Here is a 15096-nt window from a genome sequence, read left to right as displayed (position 1 = left end):
GCTTCATCAAAAACACATTCCCTGTGTGTGTGAATGTGTGTCCAAATGATGGTTCTGCTTACATCTACTCTCATTATCTATCCAAAGTAATTAGCACCAATGGCACCTCTGGCTTGCTCAGGCCCAACTGCTGCCATTTACCAACTGCCACATGCTGGCTGATGAATAATAAAGCACACTGCCAGTGTATAATGGTGGAGGATGTGTGCGCCGATACTGCGGCGATAGAGAGGGATAATGAAGATGATATCATGCAATATTTAAGAGTACGTTGGATGAGGCAGAGGTTGAGCTAACCGACAGAGCATATACACAACATCAAAGGCTCTAGGGAAGTTTTGCCACAGCACTATGGTAATGTGTGTTTGTGTATGAAGTGCTGAAATGTGTAGAAGCTATTATTCATTAAGCTCAGGGGGGAATTCTACATGTTAAGATCAGTGCACTCAACGTTGGGAGCTTCGTCAGATCTGAAGAAATAACCCGGATCATGTCATTAGACTAAAGTATACACTCTGCTTTACCGGAATCATTATTTTCAGACATTTTTTAAAAGTGGCTTAAACTTCCCCCTGATTTCAGGTGGTACTGCTCCATGACCAGTACAAACAAAATGAAGGCAAAGTACTCAGAACCGGCTTCGTCTTTATAAGAAGGCTCTAGCCGGATCCATACGTATCTAACCTTGAGCCTAAATCTACTATTAAGGTTAAGGAGCTGACCCTGAAACACAATGTCACCAGTTAAGCTCACCCATTCTTGCATCTCTTTCTCTCCTTTCCTGGCATCGCTCATGGCTCAGGGGGTAGAGCGGGTTGCCCATTCGCGAGAGGGTCGATCCCTTCCCCCCATTCTACGTGCGAAAGTATCCTTGGGCAAGATACCGAGTCCTGCATTGCCCTGATGACTAAACCGGAAGTGTGTCACTGATTTATAATAGAAAAAAGTGCTGAAGATGCTGTATTAATGTATGTGTGAATGGATGAATGGCAAGATTGTACTGTGAAGAGCTTTGAGTGGTCATCCAGACTAGAAAATTGCTGTGCTATACAAATACAGACCATGTATGCCTCCGAACTATCACGATGTAACTTTAAAAGACACGTCTAGTTCTGTTCAAAAAGTAAAATTAAGAAATCTTTATTATCCCTGAGGGGTAATATGTTGTACAGCCAGCAATCATTGCATGACAAAACAGAAAAAATGTAAATAAATACAATATAAAAATCACATCAATTAATTTAAAGGCCCGTGACAGCAGGTACAATTGAGCTTTCGAATCTGTTTGTTCTGGATTTAGGCCAAATCAATCTGTGTCCAGAGGGAAGAAACACAAACCCTTTGGTGGAGCAATGGCGTGGTAGAGAGAAGAGCGTGGCACCGTCTCTCCCCCGTTCAGTAGTAAATAACTTAAATTTCACCAGCTAATCCAGCATACAAAAACAGCAAACTATCTTCTTAACCCCACTTCGCAATGCCGAAGCCTACAAAACAACAAAAAGTTTACCAGCTCCGGGATACGGCGGAAGATCCTGTTGACTCGAGTGAGGCTAACGCTAACACTGAGCACGCTGCTAGCGCTAACAGCTCGTCTCCGGAGTTTTCTTATGATGCGCTGCTGAAACACATCGCCACTGTCGTTGCTGAGGAGGGCACGCGGACGCAAACTAAGATCCAGCAGGTCTTCTCCAGCTTCGAATCAATTCTGGAGGAAAAAGTTGACAGCTTGCTGAAGCGCATCGATAAGGTCGCGGCAGCTACCGACTCCCTCACTGCACGTCAGACCGAACTCGAGACCCGTGTCTCTGCCTTGGAGGACGACGCTACACCGCTGAAGAAGAAACTAACCGCGATGGAGAAAGTAAATGCCGAGCTGACAGCTAAACTCACAGATCTAGATGGTCGCTCTCGACAAGACAATATCAGAAACTTTAACCTCAAGGAGTCGACGGAAGGCAATGACCCGGTTAGTTTCTTTGAAGGATTCATTCCCAAGGTGCTGGGGCTCCCGGTCCAAACCATCTCAATCGACCGCGCACACAGAAGCCTCGGGCCGCCTGTGGAAGGTCGCCCTCGCCCGGTCATTGTCAAGATCCATCGTTCCAGAGATGTCTCCATGATATGGTCTGCAGCGAGACGCAAAGGAACCATCCAACATGAGGACCAGGCTATTCGCTTCGCTCCCGACATCCCTCCGATGGTCTGGTCTGCACGCACAGCCTTCAACCCGGTCTGCACCGAACTTATTAAGCGAAACATCCGCTTCCAGATGATCTTCCCTGCCGTGCTGTCATTCAGGATAAACGGGGTACAGAAGTCATTCAAGGAACCGGAGGATGCAAAGACATTTTTGGACGGTAACGTGTAATCGGTGACATTACCTGCCTTTCATGGAACTGCTGGCAGCTGGTGAGTCAGACATTTAACTTCAGTGACCTGCTCCTCACACATCACATTAGTTAACCCTCCCTTCTCTGCTTTATCAATTGTGTTTGATATTGCTAATTGCACGCAGTAACTCTTTGTGTGGTGGTGAGGTCATCTATCCAGCCATCTGAACGTGGGAGATGGCCACCTTTTGCGGATTTCCTTTTTTTTTTTTTGAATAATTAAGGAATCCTTTGTTTTGTTTTGCTTTTTGTTTTTCTCTCAAGCTAGTTGAAGTAATAACTTTGACACCTCTTTGTGGTTATGAAGTCTAGGTGGAGACTAGCTTATTTTCTTTCCATAGGAGTTACAGACATGCCTGTTCTTGTCTTCTCCTTGTTTTGTGTTTACATTTGTTTTGCTCAGACGTTTTTGATTTATTACAGGTCCAGAGGTTTTTCTTTCCCCCTTCGCTTCCCATGTCCGAGATTTATATCCATAGTCGACAAATACGCTGCCCTCCTTTTGCCTCTGTCTCCACTTTGTAATGGGTGAGGGTTTCCAGTTGAAAGTCCTAAGCCTCAATACAAATGGTTTAAATAATCCAGTGAAAAGAGTTGCTAATCTTGACCTCCTTCGCAAACAAGGAGCCCATTTTGCTATGCTACAAGAAACTCATATGGTTAGTCGTGATGCGAACCGTTTAACTAATAGATTTTTCCGGATAGTTGCTCATTCTTCTGCCACCAATAAAACCAAAGGTGTAGCAATTATCTGCCGTCGTAATCTGCACTTCAAATTGCTGGATACATGGTCTGACTATAATGGCAGGATTACTATTGTCAAAATTCGTATAGAAAATACAAACATTGCGCTTGTATCGCTTTATGCTCCTAATACTTTTGACTCACAATTTTATGAACAGATTACTAAAATTCTGCTTGATCTTCCAGACTTTAAGCTAATCATAGGTGCTGATTTTAATGCTGTATTGGACCACTCTTTTGATAGATCCGGTCAATCTGAAAACAAAGAACAAAAACAGAGTTCGGATGCCCTGCGCTCTTGGTCAAATAACACTGGTGTGGTAGATTTATGGCGCTTGATGCACCCTACCTACAGAGATTTTACCCACCTCTCAGCAAGACACAAGTCCTTTTCGCGTATAGATTTTATCTTTGCCTCTAGAGGCTTGTTTCAAAAAATTATGGAGGTCACTCTCTGGCCAGTCACTCTTTCAGATCACAAGGCTGTAATTGCTCTTGCCTTGATTCGCTCCACCCCATTGCGAGCTCCTAAATGGTGTTTTAATAATACTTTACTTCGTGATGAGTCATTTAGAACTCAGTTTATGGCTCAATTTAATGAATTCATCAATATAAACAAGGGGTCAGTCAGTGACCCGAGAATACTCTGGGACGCTGTTAAAGGCTTTATTAGAAATAATGCTACACTGTATTCATCTAATTTAAGGAAAGCCCGATCCTCTAGGTTGACCCAGCTGGAGCGCAAACTTTCAACATTGGACAACTTATTACAACAAAATTTTGATGATCAGGTTGCATTGCAGTACGATCTGGTGAAAAAAGATATAAATGCTATTCTCAAACGGCGTGCAGAATTCTTGATCCATAGAACACGCCAAACATATTATTTTAATGGGGCCAGACCCAGCCATTTACTGTCGTCGAGACTGAAGGCTAACGAACATTTCGCTGACATCACCTCCATTAGATCAGAAGACGGGCATATGTTAACAGAACCCTCTGAAGTCAATGCTTCTTTTCGTAGTTTCTATGCTGACCTGTACAGCTCAGAGGTTCCTCACGACAAAGATTCATGCAACAAATTCTTGAGTTCCATTCAACTACCTAAAATGACAGACATTGGCTCCCAAATTTTAAACGCTCCTATCACTTTAAATGAACTTAAGGCTGCAGCAGATGATATGCATAAGGGCAAATCACCTGGCCTGGACGGGATCCCCCCAGAATTTTACACAACTTTCTGGTATAGTCTGGGGCCCTTATTTTTTGATATGATTCAGGCCTCCTTGGAGAGAGGTGCTCTCTCCAGAGATGTGAATGTAGCTATCATTTCACTGTTGTTGAAAAAGGATAAAGATCCTTCTGAATGTGCCAATTACAGACCATTATCCCTTATAAATGCTGATATAAAAATTTACGCTAAGCTTCTTCCACGTAGGCTCCAACCCTTTATGACAAAACTCATTAATTGTGACCAAACAGGATTCATCAGATCCAGGCAGCCAGCAGACAATGTGAGGAGATTAATACATATAATACACGGGGCCTCCTCATTACAACTACCATCAGCGGTCTTCTCATTAGACGCTATGAAAGCATTTGATCGTTTGGAATGGCGGTCCTCTGGTCAGTACTGGAGTTTTTGGAGGTGGGTCCTCACTTCTTACATATGATCAAAGTTTTATATACAAATCCAACAGCTATGGTACTTACGGGCAGGACTTGCTCCTCCCCATTTAACATTGCGAGGGGCTCCAGACAGGGATGCCCTTTGAGTCCCCTCCTGTTTGCACTTTCTCTGGAGCCTCTCGCTCAGTCAATCCGGATGTCTAAAGCTATCACTCCTATCACCGTGTTTGGTACCACACATTATATATCTTTGTATGCGGATGACATCCTTTTATATCTAGGGAACGCACAACAGTCTCTACCTGATGTTTTATCTATTTTCCAACGTTTTAGTGAGATATCGGGGTACAGAATAAATTGGACAAAGTCAGCCTTCTTACCTCTGAATGACCAAATGAGAAACATAGCCTTACCTACAAATATACCAGTAGTCAACCACTTTAAGTATTTGGGAATTAAGATTAGCTCATCGGTACAGACCATTGTCAAGTCCAATTATGAAGAAACTCTGTCCAACATAACCCGTGACCTTGATATATGGTCCACACTACCAAATTCTCTTAGATCTCGTGTATCTATCATTAAAATGAATGTGCTTCCCCGGATTAACTTTGTGAGTGCAATGCTGCCTTTATCACCACCCCCACGTTTTTGGGTCAAAGCCCAGCAGATCATTTCTAAATTTGTCTGGAATAGAAAGCGTCTAAGAACAGCCATGAAAACATATGGTGTACCCTGGCAAGGTCCACTGGAGGAACACTCTTTAATCAAACTTTTGCATCAGGCCCGGGAATCCAGAAAAATTGTATCTAAACTGTATCGTTATTTCCTTGAAAAATCTTATTGTACTCTGCCAGTGAATGCATCTTGGCGGGCAGATATTCCTGACCTTGACCCCGACTTCAGCTGGGATGGGGTCTGGGAGGCAGTTTTACAGTCATCCAGAAACCCTGACCACCAACAGATTCATCTGAATTTCATTCACAGAACATACATGACTCCTCGTAAACTGTACTGCATGAAAATTAAAGATAATCCGAACTGTACACTATGTACTACTGGCACTGTGGGCACCTTCTTCCACATGATCTGGGAATGCCCAGGGGTTGAACATTTTTGGAGAATAGTGCAGAGTGAATTGTCATTGCTATTGTCCATTCCTATCCCCCTGTCCCCATCTGTTTTTATTTTAAATGATATTTCTCAACTGAAAATCACAAAATCCTCAAAGCGCGTATTTCTGGCTGGCCTAACTGCAGCCAGAAAGATGATCGCAACAAGGTGGAAACCACCCCATATACTATCTAGACGACAGTGGCTGCTCAACTTCATAGATGTTGCGCTTCTTGAATTGTCGACAGCACGCGTCCATGGTGCAAAGGAGGAAGTGTCATTGTACTGGGCTCGAACAGTGGAGGCTCTCAAGGGCTTTTTGGTGTGAGCTGAGCCCCCCCGCCCCCCCCCCCCCTCTGGTCCTGCTTTCTTTTCTTTTCTTTGGTTTATATTGCCTGTTTATGTTTTACTGTGTACTGTAAATTGTATTGAATAGATCTAACTAGGTTACACTTCAATGGCACCTTTTTCCTTTTTGCTTCTATGACATATGTATTGCACTTAACTGTTCCTACATATTTATCTTCAGATATCGTTCTATTTTATTTTTATGTCTTCATTTTATCATTAGCCAGCGTGTATGTGTGTATCTGTGTGAGTACATGGGTATACTTATGTTTGTATACGGTAATTACTTTATTTATGCGCTGCTGAATGATGATTGTTGTTCTTCAAATCCAATAAAAATTTGATCACAAAAAAAAAAAAACAAAAAAAAAAACAGTTGATGACTCAAATACTACAGGACTGACTGGGGGCTCTTCGTAGAGCTCAGCTTATGGATGAGGAAGCTCTATTTTGCTGCACACTGCACTGCATTCAGTTTCTGTTTTCCAGGGACAATAACCCAAACCAACAAACAAAGGTAAAAGTGAGCATTGATAAAGGTATGAAGGAAGAATAAAACATCTTCATAAAAGTTTATACCCCAGAGCTTATGGTAAAAGTACATGCGCCGGGGATCAATAAAGACTCCCTATTTATCAGCCTAGGATGGGGTGGACTCACAGCCCTCGAGCCATTTATCTGCGTGAAATTCTTCTTCATATCGTAGTTGGATGACAGTGATGCTTTGATATGGAGAGTTTAATAAAAGACCAGTGTCAGCCTCATGTATGAGCAAACCATGAATCATATCAACCTCTGTGTAATGCTACCAGAGGATTCCTGTCTTTGTTATAAAGGAGAGTTTTGTCATCAGTCACACATGATTAATCATCTCTCTGAGGGAGTCTTTTTTCCACTAAACTATTGTGTGCAGAGTACCGGATCAGTATCACCACCATCTAAACCCTCCACTGAAGCCCTGTTGCAAACCCTCCCCTTTACTCTGCTGATTCGTTGGTATTCCGCTCATGCCTGCTCCCCAGGTCATGTTATTAAACATTTGAGACCTTTTTTTATTTTTTTAAGCCCTAACTCACCGAAAGAAAATTCATTCTATTCTTAAATTGTGCACAAGCATATCAAGGAGTTGGTCACATTGTATTAATGTCAGTCCTGATGGCAATTTTGGAGGCATTCAAGCTGCCTGAACACTTAAGCACACACACACACACACACACACACACACACACACACACACACACACACACACACACACACACACACACACACACACACACACAGGCTTTTTCCCAACTATGGAGAGCATTTGTGCATAATTGGACAGGACATTCCCAATTAACTATTGTTTAGTGTGATATTTGTGACAGACCCACACGCAGACACAACGTGTAGTTGTCTAACAATATAAAAAAAATACAACCTCAGCCGGGGATACAAAAATATTGTACATGAATCAGACGAATCTGATGGAGGACCAGGCAGAAAAACTACTAAACCATAGTGTTTTTACCACACTTAATGGGTTACATGTATTAAGGAGGCCAACCTGTGATCCCAGTCAGGCCAACCCAACCAGTCAAATTAGGTCAGGACTCCCTATCAGCCCTGTTAGTGGTGAACAACTTATTTCCACATCCAGCAGAGCTCTGGAAATGTTGTGTTCATCAGGGCCCAATGGGTTGTGGGGCCACTGTTGTACAGAGCCAAAGGAGGAAGGGATTGTTAACATTACTTTAAGACAAGACTATGAACTTATACAACAAGAGAACAGAATGATGCAGATGATGACGACGCATGAGACAATCAGTTAAATGATATTCATATATGGGCCATTCTACCGAATTGGTGCAAAGTCAGGTTGGAAATATTTTGAAATTTTGTATGTTTTATTCCCAAAACCTTTTCCGTATATATATTGTACCATATCTAAAGTACACATATCTAGTAAAAGAACCGTCAATTTTTATGTTGTATTTACAGACTGTGTTGGAATGTTTTTCCTCTCCCAAAAATTGTCACTACCGAAACATAGTAATAAACTATAGAAAAAAAGTATTATTATAAACCTGTTAAAATTGTGTTTCCTTCCTTTCTCTGAAGAGTATTTTTAAAAAAACTTCTTGAAGGATTTCACAATTGAATCAATAAAAATGAAATTTTTACCAAATTTTAAAGTAAAATTTATACAATTCATCAAAATCTAAATGCAATATTTCTTTGTAAAATGCATAATACTGATCATATTGATTCCAGAGTTGATGATTGATGAAATTGAACATACATTAAACTAATCAGTATCATGACATTTTAGTTGATAACTCAATATACTTTATTTTTTACAAAACATCCAGTGTTTTGGTAGTGACTGCACTGTTTTTGTAGTGACGACAGTATTTTGTTTGCAAGGTTGTATCATATTTCCTCAACCTTATTGCTTAATCTTAACTCATAACATGCTATAGGTTGGGAATATTAAAAACACAAATGTTTTGTGGTCATTAGAATAATTTGATTCTTGAGGACATAACAATTGTTCGTCCAGAACCATTTAAAGTACAAACATTACCCAATTGGGTTCAGTAAAATAGAAGAAAACATTGAAAAGTAACTGATATTATGTTGAACTGTATGTTTAAGGGGGTTAAGTGTCAGACACCATCACAAATCCATTCACAAATTTTAACTTTTCACATACTGCGATGAACACTCTTGGGGTGATCTGGATATGCCTCTGTGTGACGTTTTCTGGTGGTTTCGCCCAATGTTGTGCCTGAATTTTGATCATAGAATTGGAAAAATTGTATAATGGATATGTCAAAATGGTTCTGTGAGCAGTTTGCAGCATTAAAGTATTTGTGCAGAACTAGCATCTCATGAGTTGGCAAATTGCAGCAGTCAGATCGGCTTCAGACTGTTAAATAATGTGCAGTTAAACTAGGCCTGAAGTTGGAACTTTATGTTTCGGTAGTGACGGTATGTTTCGGTAGTGACTGTTTCGGTAGTGACAATTATAGCTAACTTTGAGCAAAACTAAAGAATGCTAGCAAGCACATGGCTAGTATACACATCTTTGAAGAGGTGTACACACATAAAAACTAGGGCTGGGCAAGTTAACTCGTTTCAATTGATGATGAGTTAACTCGATTAATTATTTTATCTCGCATTCACTCAGGATTGATTATTTATTGTTTTATTGTGAAAGTCAGGCTTTTATTTTGTGAAAGTCTGTTGCTGACTGCTGCAGAACAGGAAAAAAGAAAATAATGCTGCATTACAGGAAAAAAGAAAATAATTGGCGGATAAACAATCGAGTTAACTCATCACTTGAGTTAACTCGATTAAAACGAGTTAACTTGCCCAGCCCTATTAAAAACACAATACTTTGCATAAAACCCCAAAAAGTTTACTTAATTGAAGATAATATGTGTTTCGGTAGTGACAATTCTTAAGGTTACACGCTGATTTTCAGACTTTGGAACACATTTACATCAAAAGTATGGGTATTAGCTACTTACCATTGAGCCATGAGGGACAGGGATGCAGTGTCACTGCCTGCTCAAAAATGCAGGGGTGTGGCTAAAAACCGGGCTCAGCCAATGGACTAAAACTCTTGTGTTTGGGTAGTGACATGAAAACTGGGGACATGATTTTTTGACTATAGTTTTTTAATTTAAAAATTAAACCCACAATAAATCTAAATCTTCCAAGTTCTGTTTGAACTAAATCATAAAGATCTTTGAAATAAGATCACTGAAAAAAATCTAAAAAATTGATAAAGTATTATTTTCAGAAATTGAAATTTAGATGTCAGGATTTGGGACAGCTACTTCGCAATAGAAAGTACCCTATAAATGATGATTTTGTATATATTTAGCTTATCCCTATCTCATTTAATGTCTTGGGTTTAAATAGACCTTAACACATTCTTAGTAAAAATCTATGTCATGAATACTTAATTGTTTTGTAAATAGCTTTTCTTGTTGGGGGACCATACTTTGAACCAATTCGGTAGAATGGCCCATATAGGCTATTAGTGACCACATAAAAATATTTTAACAAAACTATTTTTAAATCAATTTTTAACTAAATAGCAGAGCACAATATAGCACGGTACAAGGTATAATGTTCTTCAAGTCCTATATACATAACTGAACAATGTATACAGCTCCATTGCTTCATATTCTGTCAATCAAATAACATCCCTCACTGACTCGAGTCATGTCAGTGAGACCAGGCCCAGCATACGGTGAACAGGCTCAGCTTGAGAACAGACAGAAAGGGCAGAAAATGTATTCATTACTCTTTTCTTTGATGGTCCACCGGCCCACCAATTCTACACCTTATGACCAGTCTGACCATGACAGACTGGTCTGTTGTTAATGTTTTGTCAATGCCCTACATACAGCTCTAAATAAAACATTGTGTAAAAGAAAAAAAAATCCTACATGTAATAAATGGTAATAGTCAAATGAATTGCATAATGTTTGAGGGATCAAACATTCACTCAATAGCAATGAAAATGTATTTGGGTCAACATTTTGCTGCTCAGCATCAACTCAGATATAGATAGAAATCATCTCCTTTGATTTATTTGACTTTTGTAACCTCAATACAGCCTATATCCGGGAATCCATGTTTGGGTGGTAATATCTTCTCTAGTGTTGTTCCGGTTTCACCAAACATTTTAGGAGGATAAAAGCATTTTACTTATAGATCTTAAGAAATGAAGGAAAAACAGTGTTTTCATTGGAATAAAGGTCATTTGAGATTAGATTCTGTCTCCTGGTCCTAGATATTGAAAATAATCAGGGGCAATATTAAAAAATGTTATGATAAAACCTCTGGCATGAGGAGTGTTTTCCAAAACGACCCCCTTAAGCGCCAGTTAAAGATCTATATATGTTTTTAAATGTAATTTTAGAGTGTACATGTTAAAAAGCTATACATGGACATTTTTTATGAAAGTGAAATCATTCCGGTATATAACTTAAACAGCATTTGAATTTTGTATGATAGTTGTATTCTTTTTTGAATAAGGAATATAACATTTAACCAACCATAGTGCATCAATCACATATAATGTAGTTTTCTGTAATGAGGTCCTTACTGTAAGGAATATACAAATGCTTGCATTAATAAAGACAATGGAAGAAATTGTATTTCTTACTTTGATCAATATTTCAGAGGCTGGGACACACATAAGAAGTGGTAATAAGGAAAGACCCAGGTTTCTTCATTATGGGCATTTTCGTCCCAGGAGTTAAAAAAATCCCCTTAACTATTTGTATTCATCTATGAAGTGAACATAAAAGGAAACTAAATGACCATTCATTAATGATATCCACATACGTTTTCATGATCCTTCTATTACATTTTGGTCCTTTACCCCCAAAAATGCGAGAACACTTTCTTTTGTTCTAAATATTTTCAATTCCATTCTTGGTACAGATATCAAATTGTTAATATCACTTTGGTAAAATCCCTTCAATATGACTCTTGTTTAGTAATTTCCCTTTTTTTAAATGTAAGGCTTCAGAGAAAAACAATGAGTATGTACTATGTACAGAGGAGGAGATGAATTCCCCTCATAAATTGCCACATCCTCTCATCCTCTATCAGTATCATTACCGGTGACTTTCCCATGGTATTTAATTGTTATTGGATTGAAGCATGTTGTCTGCTACCTAGCGCATACAATTTCCTTTTACTAATGGTAAAAAATTAAATCACCTCAGGATATACTATTCAAACATCATCAAGTGGCTTAAAATCCCTGCAGTACACTGATGGTCCTTCAGACAAATTTATAGAGAGCAGTGACTAGTTGTTCATAACTACAAATAAGAAGGAATAAAGAAATTAAGACAGCTCAAAAGGGACAGAGACACAATGAGAACGACACCCCCAGGAGGAAGGAAGTGAACACACAGCCATGACAAATGTTAACAGGAGGAAAGCAAGGTCAGACAAGGTAGATACAATAGGAAAAGAGAATAGAGTAAGAAATGTTTTGCAGCGGGAGACAGGGAAGCAGCTCTGCAGTGTTCTCTAAAGAGCTTGGGGGGATGTGCAGCATCTGCAGCTGGAGCAGAGAAAAGAAATGTGTCCTTAGCTGCACCGTGGCTTTTTGAGGCCTCAGTTAGTGAATGGGATGGGAACCCTTGGATATGTTTCTAACCCTCTCAGTGAGCATGTTTGGGAATATGTACACACTATGCATAAGGGAATAGAGTACATTACATTTACAAGCAGCATGCTATTATATGGAGTGTGTGCCTTAGAAATGGAGAAGCGAGCATGGAACAGGACATAGTCTAATGGTACTACATGACTCATTATACTCCAGCAACATTATCACAATCATTCAGAGATTTCAGCAAACTGAACATCAACAAATTAGGCCAGAGCCAAATAGTCTGGCAGTCTCCACTGGGTTCTGCACAGTGATTCAAACCAATGCTCCACTGGGAAATGTGTGGAAACATAAAATGAAGACTCAGTTATTACAGCATAATCACACAGTGGCAGGGGTTGATCATTCAGTCCTCGGTTTATCTTCTTAGATGGACATTTGGTGGTAATAATAATAATAATTACTATTTAATAGCAGCTTTCATGAATTTCCTGCAGCTCTCTACACATTTCTATCTCTGCACATGAGTTTCACATGATAAGACACAGAATAATTAATCAATTAGCTTTAAATACCACAGCCCTCTTGATGATATCATTAGAATAGAATCAAACTGACGTATAATATATACATAGAAAATACATAGAAAGTAGAATACTAATAAATTATTTAGAAGAAGTGTAGCAGTGTGGGAATAGAGCAGCTAAAGAGGATGAGCTGCTGATAGTAACACAATTTGCTCCCATTCTCTTTAATCTTTAATATTTAACTCTGCATACAATGTTTCAAGATGGTCATTGCAGGTCTTTTCTGGATAATGTATCACTATGGGTTTAATTGATTGGCCATCAGTTATTTTATAACCTCTTTCAGCTTTGATTTTAAAAGCTGTATATTGCAAATGGCTTTAAATAGCTAAACCTCAGCCACTGGAATGAAGAGGCCATTTGTAGCAACAATTCAGAGTTAGAGCAAATTCAAAATACTTCACTGTTGCAACAGGAACAAAGTCCAACCTTTTATTTTGACAGGTTTCCTTTTCTCCTTGCACTAATTGATTTGTATGTTTACAGAGGATCAAATGAGAATATGTGAAGTGAAGAATTCTCACCACCTCTACTCTTCTCCTCAGCGATTGAAAGAATTATATCTCTTTGTTTTAGTTTTCAAGGCAGCAGACTGCTCTCATCAACCTTGTTACTTGTTCTTTTTACTACCTGCTCTGCAGCATACAGCCAACAGCCAAAGTGACAAGCTGAAGAACATAACAGCAGTTAGCAGCTAAGGAGACAGAGTTTTTTTTCAGCAGTTGGTGGAAGCCCATCTATAAGAGCTGTAACAGAGGATGTGCACTTACTTATGCATTAGTGGGACACAACTAAACTCAAAATTCATTATATCTGTGTCTCCTGAATCAAACATAGGTTGTGTTTGCTAACACGTTGGCCATATCAACTTTATGAGTCAACTGTAAACAGCAGGAGGATTCAAACCTTGGGGCTGATCAGGACTTTATGTTGAAGAGATTTTATTTTCTCACTGTGGACAGTCTGGACAGGTAGGTTAACTGGCAACTGTAAAGCGTCTGACTATCATACAGTGAACCACGGATATTCCCTTGAGATTCCACATCCCATATGAGGCAAAAAGGAGAAAGTGCAGCTTTAATTTTAATTTATCAGATGTCCTTTGAGTTGAAGATTCAATGACAATCTTGAAATTGATCCAACTCTCACATCATGGAAATAAACTAAATTCTACTTTATATATTAACCCTGGATGCTTGAAATAACCACAGCTCTCTATCCACCTCCTTAAAGTAACATTGTTTTTTTGCTAAATATCTTCTTAAATATTACAATGTGAAACTTGAAAATTGAGTTTTGGCAGATTAGTCCCAAAAGACGTGCATCAGTTTCACTTGCACAGACCTCCTCATGAGACCTACACGCGACCCAACCATAACAACAACTCCCACTCACATACACACTGCACACTGTCCTTTATGTGAAACACATCAGGCCACATCTGCTCTTCCAGATAAGTTCATGCTTTATGTATGTGTTGTTGTCATGTGGTAACTAAATCACGTCCATCGCATTATATAAATTGTGGCTCGTCCACTTCCACTGGAGGCTGACACCCTGTTTGACAATCTAATGTTATTGTGGAAACAGAAGATGATGAGGAAAAACAGACTTCTAGACTTCTAGGATCTCCTCTCTCCAGACCCCTCTGACTCTATATGTGTTCAGATGCAGAGTTGGACTCACTGTGCACAGTTGAGTTTGTCTACTCATTTCAGCGCAGTAAGTTCTGGCAACTGATCACATTGGGAGTATCACCATGTTGTGTCCCACTGTGTCCCAGCTTGGTTACTACAGAATGTAGCATTTTTGCTACACTTTCAGAGAGCAGAGAGGACGTGTCTTCATCTTCCCTTCCACGCTGTTTCCATCTTATCTACGTCAAAAAGTAAAATTTGCAACAGAAAAATCTTCTAACTCAAGACAGAGGAAAAAGGAGAGCGACCATATTTTTCTACTCAGTGAATTAATATGTTTCCTGTAAAAATAAGCAAGTGATTGTTTCGTTTTTTTGTTAGGCGACCTCTAGTGGCCATAATAAGTCTTACAGTAACAGGTGAGGAAGTTACAGAGTGCATGTAAGGGGAACTTTCTGGTGGACCTGTCGAAGGACTTGTCAATCAAGACCAAAATTTCAAACTGTAGCAATATA

This window comes from Limanda limanda, chromosome 7, assembly GCF_963576545.1.
Source record: "Limanda limanda chromosome 7, fLimLim1.1, whole genome shotgun sequence".
NCBI classification, from domain to species: Eukaryota; Metazoa; Chordata; class Actinopteri; order Pleuronectiformes; family Pleuronectidae; genus Limanda; species Limanda limanda.
This window is presented reverse-complemented; position numbering follows the sequence as displayed.